Below are 11,062 nucleotides of genomic sequence, written 5' to 3'. Positions count from 1 at the left end.
CCCATGGCCTTGGAGTGATCTGATGATCTGACTCCATCCACATCTCCAAGGCTGATAAATATGAGCTTCTGCCCTGCCTTCTGCTAGAACCCTGTCTTGTTCTTCTCACTCTAAATCCTCTCTTTCCAGGCTTCTTAGCTGTTTTTGGATACAGCAGCAAAGACTGCAGTGAGCAGCAATGGCTGAGGGGAAGTCCTATTCATAGACAGTCTCCTTTTGCACAGTTAAAGTGATTCTTGCAGAATAAAGAAGGGACAACGCAGGAAGAAACTGGGGGTGACTGCTATAACAAGGGGTCAGTTTCTGGCCCAGATTGTGGATGCATCACAGAAAAAGACAGAATCCCTGTTTTCAAGCTGTACTTTTGGAAGGAAAAAGATTGGTTTAGTGAGTCATTTCTGAAAGCTGGTGAAACGTACATTTGTAGGCTTAGGACTGTGCTATAGATTGATCCCGATTTCATGTAGTTCAATGATGCTTGTTGAAGCAATCGCTGTTAGAAGGAAGTAGCAGCGATGTGAAAGCTGAGGGCTGAATGGGCTTCAGCTCTCCTCAGCACTGAGCCAGAAACTGCTCATTTGTTTTCTTTTCCCGAGGATCAGCTCATGGTATTCAGACAAGGTGACAACCACGCCTGAAGAAGCTCTGCTGAGCCGATTTACTGTGGGTATGTGGGTGCAGAGTTTAGGGGAAACCTATGACAAATGAGAGATTTTTTTCCCTGCTCAGCAGATCTTTTTAGTCTTCAAAAATGTGAGCAGTTCTTTGGAAAGACACGAAGCATCCTAGGGACTATGGCCCCCTTCTTATTCTCACAGGACATGGGACCATGTCATGTCCTTTTACCTGACAGAATTCAGTTGACTTATGTCAAATACAGTGAAAACCAGGCAAAACCCTGGAGGCTGATGTAGCATTGTTATGCTACAGATTTGACTTCTTTCCTGTTGACAGACGCTCAGTGTGGCTGTGTGGCTGATTTTGATCTCAGTCTGGCTAGAGGGTTGTTACCTCAACACTGGTTGCCAGCAGTGGTCTGATAATCAGGTTCTGGCCTTGCCTTCTGAAGACACACATGGATCATGGAAAACCGGAAGCATGTGCAGATTCTTATTCAAAGAAATAGGGTCAAGAACACCTTGGAGTTAGAAATAGATCATGGACTTCTCATTTCTTAATATTGGTCATCTCAATACAACTTTGTAACATTTCTCTTAATTCTGAAAGAGAATTGTGTGATCAGAGTTATTATTCTTAGACAAGACATCAAGGCTAGGACATACGCTCTGTTTGCATCTTTTGTTGTTCTCCATCATTTTATTATTTTGGGTAGAGATGAATAAGGAGGGCAGCTTTATTTGGCTTCGTGGCATATGGGGAGAGAGATGATTCCTAAGGGTACTAGAGAATCGGAGGTATGACACATGAACAAGGAGTTAGATAATAAATACAAGCAGCTAGCTCATTTTTAGTAAATACGAGGCCCCTGGGCATGGAGGGCCTAGATGACCATTGCATGGTAAACAGATTGATGGACATATTCTTCATAGTCTAGCGTCTCAGTCCACGTGGTATAGAATTTGTGTTAAGGCTGTGGTTGTCTGTCACTTTGCCCACTGAGTGAACCTACAGTCTGTTGGCTCAGTTCAGTATAGAAATGTCTGCACTTTGATTCTGATCATATCTGGATAAGACAAAGTATTGCTTCTGTGCACCCCGCTGTTTTTTTTTTTTTTTTTTTTGTCTTTTTCTTTATCGGTATCGGGGATTGAACTCACAACCACCTGCTTGCAAGGCAGGTGCTTATGCCACTGAGCTAAACCTCCAGCCCCTGTGCTTCTCAAGGGGAAATGTTATGTCACTGATTCCTTATTCAGTTATCTTTGTCCCCAAATTTCTGGAATCCTTACTGAGGCATACTATTGTTTTTTTCAATAACTGATATGTACTTATTCATTGAAAACGAAATCATTAGTAATTAAAATAACCTACTACTCTTAAGAGACTACTTTAAGTTTCCAGCCTAAGCTTGCTATTTTTCTTCCACTTGGCCTCTCTGTAGTTTCCCCATGGCAGATACGATCATTTAGAAGGGTTTTATAGCCCACATTTACTGCAAAGACTTCTGGCAGGAAACCAAAGGCACAGGTTTACTTAAACTGGGCAATTTGGAGGGTTTTGGTGTAGGCAGGGCGCTACTTCAGTATCCCAGGACCAATGAAGGGAAATCCTCAAGGAATCAACCACAGTGACCCAGATGAGAAGCGGCCAGGGGAAAAGAATACTTTGATTTCCCTCTGGAGCTCTCATGGGTACCTCTTGTTGGCCAAACCAACCAGAGGGCTCATTGATACAGGGCTTTGGGAGAACTTATCAGGATATGCAGAAGAACCTAGCTCACTTCACTGACATGTTTGAAGTTTAATTCTGGAAGTAATAAGGTGTCACTGGAGGATTTTGATAAGGGGACTGATGTGTTCTGATGTGAGCTCTGCAGAGTTTATTCTGGCTGCTATTGGAGACTTGACTATAGGAAACAACGGTGGATGCAGCGTGCTATGCCTAGGGCTCATGCAGTGGTCCGGATTCCTCCTGTGTTCTGCGCGGAATCTGATCACTGCAGATGCCCTCTGTCCTCCTGACGTGATCCGTAGCTCTATGAGAAAGGGCCACATTTGAAATGTGCAAGAAGAGTGTAGGTGTCAAGAGCCAATTAAATTTCTAACTTCCTCTCAACTATCCAGCATTGTAGTGTGACTGGATACCTGAAGTTTGAATGTGTGTTTGCATTGTCAACTGGGCTTAATAATATGGTAGGGAACAGAATAAAGGTCTTTAGTTTTCTAGAAATTTTATGAAGATGCTTTAAAAAAAACCCAGATTATAATGTTCCAGATTGAAATTGTTAAGGAACAAATCAAATGTTAATGATGGATAATATTTTAATACTCTGTTAAAAGCATATTGATTTAAATTGTTTAGGAATCCTTGAATCATTAGTTAGTATTCAAGGGATGACTATCATGTAATGAGATGGCTTTTAACAAATTCATTAAAATGCATCCAATTGACAAAAAATAAATTGAATGTGGACTATTTGTAAGGCAAGTGAGAAAGACTAAACTGCATGACACAGTTTCTGCCCCCAGGAACCTGCGCATTGTAATAATTTTTGTACTTCGGTATGATCACCTTGGAAGGCCGTCATCTCTCTCCAGTGAGATGGCTCCTCAAAACAGCTAGAACTTCTCTGGAGTTGTCTGCAGAGTCGATTGGACATATTTACTTGTGCATGTGCACAAACAGGTACACTAATTGTCACTTCAGGACTTAGCAAAATACAATTTGTGGCTTGACTCATACTTATTTTGTATGGCCCCAGAACTAAGAATGACTTTTATATTTTTACACTTATAAGTGGTTGAAGAATTAAAATAGCAACAATAACATGTTGTGGCACATGAGAATTATATGAAATTCAAATCTCAGTATTCATAAACAATGTTTATTTCATTATATTTCAGTACAAATGTTTCGGTATTTATAAACCACGTTTATTTATGCCTGTATGGCTGACTCCATGCTGCAAGAGCAGAGATGTGGAGTTTTGGCAAAGACCACGTGCTCTTAAAGCCAAAACTGTTCGCTGTCATGGCCTTCACTGAATCACGACCTTTGGATCATTGCTTTATTTTGTTATGAATTCTTTACTTAGAGCCTCTGTCTTCTTCCACAGATTTTACTCTGAACTGATGTTTTATCCATTCTTCAAAATCAAACCTTTCCTCAGAGGTCAAAGTTTTATTTTGCTTTATTGACATTCAAGGAGCTCTGATTCAGGCTGTGGGGCAATCCCCAAAGAGTTTACCAGCACTATGAGAGATGGTTATGTTGTTATTATTCTGAAGGTAGTGTGTGTCCCTGAGTTAGGTACGAAATAAGCCATAAAGAGGGAACAAAACCTGGCTTTCGGTAAGTCCTGGAAGAGAATGGAACAAAACCAGGTGAGCCCACTTGCGTTTTGCCTTTAGGTCCCCGCTCCCTGCCGTGTATGGTGACCTACGCTTCTGAGCTGACTGGCTGCTGTCATTCTCTTCTAATGGCCTCCACTTCATGGCTTCTCTTTGTCAGTGGCTTCCACTGTCACATTACCTCTGTGTGGGTCTCTTATGGGCATCGTGCCGTGTCATCTTCAGGCGATTTGGGAGGAAGGGTATTACTGGTTTTGACACCGACCATCTTGTAAAGTGTGCTTTTTGTTCACAAAGGCTGACCTAGGTCAGTGGTGGTGAGCCTATGGCACACATGCTTCAGGGGCTGTCTGTTGCTGAAAGCTTTGAGAGGTTCCCCACCACTGACCTAGGTCCTTTCCCAGTGAGTCAAGGAGTCCGTAGATGACTGTCAGAATGAGTAGTAAAGAAAGGAGTAAATTTGACTTGCTATCTTCATGTAGCAAATGCTTGTGTTTAGAGTCATCTGTTGACTTCTTGGTCCTTTAATAGGCACTGGTACAAGACCTCTGGACATCTAGGACACTGATCAGAACTGAGTCTGTCCTCTTCACGGTCGAGTTAGAAAGCCAAGGAGCATTACCTAGATGGACTGGTACAGCTGAGAATTACAGCTGTGGTCAGTAGCTGGGAAGCTGACTGCAAGATATGCTAAGAGGAAAACAATGTGGCTGTCACTGATTGTCATCCAGATAAACTAAAAGGGGGCAGCGAGGCATGCTGAGGTGATTTTGGGATACCGAGAGGTACAAACCAGGTGCTCTCAGGCTGGGATCACTGCGTAGCTTTACTGAGCTGGTTTACATATCTTCAGTTTGTTCTCTGAAACAAAAATTTGACAGTTTTTTAGTCAGTTCATTGGCATATGTGGAGGTCTTCTTCATTCTGTAATCAAGAAATTTGAGTCTTTAAAATAGGCCATCAACCCTGTCTTAGCTCCAGACCTATGTAGCCTCTCTCTATCTGCTGTTCTCGTTACTTGTGACTTTTCTCCTGTGATTTGATTTGAACATGTTAAGTAGAATCGGAGGAAACCAGAGGACTGTAGGATACTCATTCTAGAGACGGTTTGTTTTGTTCTAGGACAGTCAGAAGCAATGAGAAACAAAGTTACCGTGACTCCCGTGGCCCCAGCCTGGTGATGGGAGCCCTTCCTCGACGACTTCTCTGTGACACTGCGTCTGGCTTCCTTGGAGATTCAGGTCGCCCACTGGGGTGAGAGCGGGCTTGTCCCTGGGGGCTTACCTCTTCCATTCTCAGGTGTCCTCAGTTTCCTGCTATAACTCAGCTCTCTGGTACTGAGAAGCAAAGAAGGTCCAGGTTGTGGCTGTGACTTGGCCCTTATCTTTACCCCAGGATACTGTGGCCAGGACAGGACAACTTGAACCATGTTGAGAATGGCACCCTTGCCAGTTTTACTTGAATATTAGGGATTAAAAATTAAATCGCTTCTTAGGGTTGTAATGTAGGGGGAGTAAAGAGGTTTTCTTTCATAAAATATTTATTAATTTTCATAGAGTTGCTAACATCTCCTTTTTCTGTGCTTTTCCACCATAGCCTGACCTTAGCTGTTAAAAGTGAAAATTACCTCCAACTATAAGAATGGACTCTGAGTGGCTCCTCACTAATGGGTCACTACTCAGTTGTTTGTCTTTATGAGAGAATGAACAAGAAAAATAGCAAAGTGTGCTCCAGGTCAGTCATGGCCAACCTCTGGCATGCATGTCACAGTGGGCTGTTTGTCTCGGTGAGAGCTCTGAAAGGTTCACCATCCCTGTCCGAGCTTGTACCTGTTTGCATCAGAAGAAGGGGATGAAGGCAGCTGGCACAGTGAAGTGTGATGCAGGGCAGGGGCATAGCTGCATGATGTGACAGGACCCATCTGCTGAACCCATCCGGATGAGAGACAGGAGCCAGAGGCACATTTCAGACTTGTGGACAGTTTGAAGCTTCAGGTTAATTTTAGAGTGAATAAGATATTTTGAAATTATACAGTGATCTCTATTTAAGTGATAACAGCTGTGGCAACTTGAAACACCAATCCAATTTTTAAAGGAAGATAAGCTGTACATTTCCTGGGAAGCCCAGCTGAACTAATATTATCTGGGATTCTAGCAAAAGTGCTACTCCTGTCAAGTCAACACATGGTCCAGCTAACCTTTCATACATGGATGAAATAAGATTAGTAAAATGTGGCAAAGATGCTGGACAGGCTGGGGGTGAACGGAGGAGGCTGGGACAGTTGCACTAACCCAGCCATCAGAGGTAACTGGGGAGCTGCCTCTACCCCAGAGCCTGGGTGATACAGTGAGTGGCATGTCAGGTGCATGGTTGATGGGGGTGTGTGCATTTTGATGTTGGCATTTGCTGGGTTTCTGGTGCATGTCGCCCCTGAACTCCAACAGTAATATTCATGAGTCTGCGCCCTGCACCGAGGAGCGTTCTCCAGCCTTGCAATGCTCCTTGCAGCCATGCTTGGCTGTCCCCTTTCCACAAATGCCATGGCCTCTACTGATGCTTACAGTATCTGTCTTGTGCTCCATGGCTTTAAGGGATAACCCATTTCTGTGTCCTTAAGCATTATTTCTTTCTACTAGTTTTTCACTGAAAATGAGCCATTTTGAGATAATAACAGCACAGTCAATATCTTTCAGTGGGAGCACGAGCAATCTTGTCAGTATGTATCTAGTCATTGTTCTGCTGTCCTTTGTAAGGCTCACACACCAAGCCATTCTTTCATAGGCAATTGGATGCTGCTATGGTTTATGTTTGGATGGTGCCCCCAAGCCTCATGCAGTCATGGACATAGTTGAATCTATCATTTGTGATTGGTTTGTTTGTTCCCTAGCACTGGGATGGGTGATGTGGGTGCTGCATCATAAGGGCAGGAAGGAGGCATACTTTCCCTTTTTTTGCCCTGTTTGTTCTTTTTGTTTGCAGCTGTGATGGAGGGCTGCCCCTCGGCCATGGCACCCTGCCTTGGAGCCAGCGGAATATGGACTGAAACTTCCAAAAATTGTAAGCTAAATAAACCTTTCCTTGCTTCACTTTGAGCATCATGTATTTTGTTTCAGCAATGAGAAAAAAAAAGTAACCAAGACAGATACAATTCCTTTTTTGTTTTGTTTTGTTTTTTGTGGTCCTGAGAATTGAGCCCAGGACCTCCACACCAAGATATGTCCTCAACCTTTTATTGAGATGGTTTTCCCAGGCTGGGTTTGAACTTATGATACTCCTGCCTCAGCCTCCTAATGCTGGGATTGCAGATATGCAGTACCATGCCTTGCTGGATGCAATGATCATGCTACTCTTTTCTCTCCCTACTTTCAGCTCTCTCCCCTCCCAAAAATCATTTCATTCATTGTGGTATATATTTGATGCTTCCCAAATGTGAGTTGCAGCTTGGTATTCAATGAAACACACAGCTCACAGATCCCCTAGGTGATCCCCTGGGTGACTGAGATCCCAGGGCAGTGGGACCAGGCCACAGGATGGAATAGAGGGCAGGCCGGCCCTCTTTCTCTATTTCTCGGTAATGAGCCTGGTTATTTACAGTGCCCTCTTTGCTCCCTGACTCTGTTGACATTTTTCTTTTCAGTTTGGATCTTGGCCTGTCTGGTGCCCCTCTCACAAGGCATGTGCCATTTTGATTTTAAAATAATGGGAAGAGTGTTCCCACACTGCTGCTTGGAGATACGACTCCTAAACTGTCTACAGATTGCCAAGTAAGTGAAATGTTTTGACAGGGAGAAATGTGTGTTGTCAACATTGCTTTCCTCATGGCTGAAAAGAGAAACTGAAACCGCACTTCAGCACGGTTTGGGTGCTGATGACGGGAATGAGCTCCTCAAGATAAGCGATTGCAGACCATTTTGTCTTCCTTTATGCCTCATTCTTTTCTGATGAAATGCCCAATGGAAAGGCTAGCTTATGTGTTTTTAAAAGAGACTGAGAGGCAATTCAGGGAAGGAACAGTGACAGCAGCAGTTCCTCATCATGGGAGAAAAACTCTGGCACCTCTGGAGAAGCAGCACCACGTTCGACCTAAGTGTCCTGAACCGTGGTTTGAAAGGAGACTCAGAATGAATGCAGGCTTTTAAGGTAGATGCTGTGGGTGTGTAGAGTTACTTGTGATACATCAAATAACAGACACTGGCTAAAAATAGAGAAAAGAGGAAGAATCCTGGTAGAGTGATACATTTAGGAGACCTTGTGGAGTTGTCTCTGGGATGAAGTGAATCACAGAACTGTGCAGTGGCATTGTCTCCCAGCAAAATGAGGCTCTTTCTGTTTTCCTGGCAGTCGGGCATGGTCCTGCCAAGGGCTCGTTGGAAATACAAACGTGACAGGTGGTTGGAGACACCCTTCTCACCACTGTCTTCGTGCCCAGGCCTGCATTGTGGAAGCTGCTCTTGAGTTTATCACTTAGAAAATACTCTTGATTGGAGAAGATGTTCACAGTTTTGCCTTTCCTGAGACTTGCTAAGGAAACATTTCTTCTTACCAGTTTCCTTTCATGGATGCACTGTGCAAGATGGAAAGAGGATATGACATTGGGGAATAGCCTGGACTTTCAATGCAGACTTAAAACTCGTGTCTTCTTGGGCATCTACTCAGTGCAGGAGTATTTGGGAGTCACAGATGCTTCGTCCAAGATAAATAAAGCTAAGTTCCTGTCCTTACCTAGCTTCACATATTCTCACTTAAAAAATTAATTTTTACTTGGATGGACTATAAGAAGGGTGTAGGTGGAGTGATGAGGTGATTTATATGGGCTGAATTTCCTTATATGGCTGATCCTTTGGGTTTGAAAGTAGGTAGCTCTTAGGTTGATTCCAGCATGACACTGGTCAGTACAATGTGTTTCAAGCTGCCTAAGTCTTTGTTTCTCTTACTTTTGTTTGTTTCTTTCTCATTTTTAAATGAAGATAGCAATGCCTCCCTTGTGTGGCTACTAAGAGTGACGTACCATGTATATAGAGTGTGCCACACAGTACTTGAGGCATGCGTGTCTGTCCGCAGTGTCTGCTTCTTCTCCACTGATTTCAGGCTGCCCTGTGTCTCCTGCCAGCCTTACAGATGCCTCTCTTAAGCCTGCAAACATCTCACAGGTAACTGCCAGCACAACAATGTCTTCCTGGGCTGTGCTGTGGCCAGCTTGTGGACATGGCCATGGAAATGAAGATGGGTTACTAAGGACCAAATTTCCAAGATTCAAAGGGGTAGTGATCCTCATGCCCTTTAAAGAATGATCATACTGAAAAGGTCTTGCCCTGGTATAAATTACTGTACAATTATGGTGGTGGTCTAACTTGGTGGAAGGCCAAAGTGGGAACACTTACCACTTCCTGCTTCTTCTTCAGCCCTAATTGCAACTCCCTTTCTTTGTTTGCAGGGGAAGAAAATTCCAATCAGTTCCTCACACGTCATCAATGCCCACCCCAAGCACCACCTCTGATCAGAGGTCATGAAACCTCCCGCCATGTTTGTCCCTGGCAAAGGAGGTAGCCCACCCGCCACAGTCATGTGCTCCTTTCCCTCTCTTTTCTTTTTTTACTTTTTGCTTCTCTACTGTGCCAGAAAACCCTAACACACATGTCATTTTGGAAGCAATAGGTGTCTCATGAATATTCTAGCCTTCCTGTTCCCCCTTTCTATCCCCAGGAAGTTGGATGTGCTCCGGGACTTACTTTGTCTAATGAAATGTGGGTAGAAGTGAAGTGTGTCACTTCCAAGAGGAACCTTCAAAAGGCTTCACTTTCACTGCCCCTGCTGCCAAGGAAGCACATGTTAGAGGGGGGCTCGTATCAGCCCAGATCTAGGAAATACTGCAAGAAGTAAGATCCCTCTGTGCATCGGGTTAAAAATACACGTGTGTTGTATTATACCACTGAGATGTTACAGTTGTTTGTGGTCTGCCTAGATAAAAGTAGAAAATTGCACACATATTCTGACAATTTCCCTTTACCGAAAGATCTTAGGGATTATTCTGCTGAAATTGCTTTCAGGATAGCATATAACAATCACAATCGTATGGAAGAGCCATGCTTTTCTCTGTCTTACAGCAGTGTTACTTGGCTGGATCACCCACCATATTCATCAGAATCAGCTCTGAAGCATCTGCTGCAAGCAAGTGGCTGGGCCCCAGGGGGCCTACTGGGAGAATGTGTCCCTCAAAACCACGTTGTGGGAAGGCTGGCCTGAGTTAGAGTTAGGGGCTTTTCTAAGATGCAGGAAATATGAGATACATTCTCCACGCAAATTGAAAGTGACAGACTCAACTTACATATGGTCTCTTTCATTATCCCAAGTCCACAATTCTAAACAATCTGAGGGACAAAAAGTGCCTCCCTTCCTACTCCCACTTTCCTGCTCGTTAGGCAGCCGCTTGAGGCACAGTCACAAAGAGAAGCTTCAGAACTTCCGAGTAACAGAAATGTGAGTTGGAATGTTTGCCCCATTATAAAAAATAGTAACATGAATCTAAAAATTTTGTAAAAGAAAAGTAATTCCATTTTGTTCTTGCCCTTTGTGCATTCATTTAGGTTTTGGTTTATCCTTTGTATCTACTTATATGTGCCTTTGTCTATAATAACACTCTAGATTGTGAGCTTCTTAAGGGCAGGGATGAACCTCATTCATTCTTACGTTCTCTTACAGTCTGTTATGGTAGTGCTGTATACATAACTGGGCCTCTGCACTCCTCAGCTTCCTGTCTGTGTATACGCAGTTGAGGTAATAAACTTAGAAGGAAGAAAGTTCTTTTGAATCAGTGTATCAGATATCCCTTGCAAGAGCATTCCCTCACAACCCAGATTCCTTCAGCATGGCCCATTTCCTCCAGATTCCACCACCTCGCAATGGCACCAAGGTTAGAGACCAGCACTCAGGACTTTGGGGAACATTTCTGATCCAACCTATAGCAGCCCCTTGTGCCTGTTGAATGCCTCAAAGTAGATTAGCAGGGAAATGGCATTTTCACACACATGAGAACCAGGGTGACGGCTGGCTCACTGCTTGAAACTCTTCCTGTTGTTCACATCGAGAAACTC

At 43.7% G+C, this 11,062-nt stretch overlaps 1 long non-coding RNA gene across 9 annotated transcripts in view; it reads left to right on the top strand.

Annotated features, from left to right (window-relative positions):
* LOC134471644 (uncharacterized) overlaps positions 1-10,531 on the top strand; it is a 41,673-nt gene extending 31,142 nt beyond the window's left edge. For 3 of the 9 annotated variants that reach the window (XR_010041158.1, XR_010041155.1, XR_010041163.1), the window contains 5 exons: positions 5,094-5,225; positions 5,568-5,705; positions 6,951-7,028; positions 7,609-7,735; positions 8,518-10,531. This is a non-coding gene — a long non-coding RNA (uncharacterized LOC134471644). The remainder of the gene's footprint in view (positions 1-5,093; positions 5,226-5,567; positions 5,706-6,950; positions 7,029-7,608; positions 7,736-8,517) is intronic. The other 6 variants (XR_010041162.1, XR_010041160.1, XR_010041156.1 and 3 more) reach the window with 6 other exon arrangements.
* Positions 10,532-11,062: the final 531 nt, after the last annotated feature.

The sequence above is a fragment of the Cavia porcellus genome, unplaced genomic scaffold, assembly GCF_034190915.1.
Source record: "Cavia porcellus strain 051 isolate PalLab524CR breed Dunkin Hartley unplaced genomic scaffold, mCavPor4.1 scaffold_19, whole genome shotgun sequence".
In the NCBI taxonomy this organism is placed as follows: Eukaryota; Metazoa; Chordata; class Mammalia; order Rodentia; family Caviidae; genus Cavia; species Cavia porcellus.
Note: the sequence above shows the minus strand (reverse complement) of the source record. Positions and strands in the feature narration are given on the sequence as shown.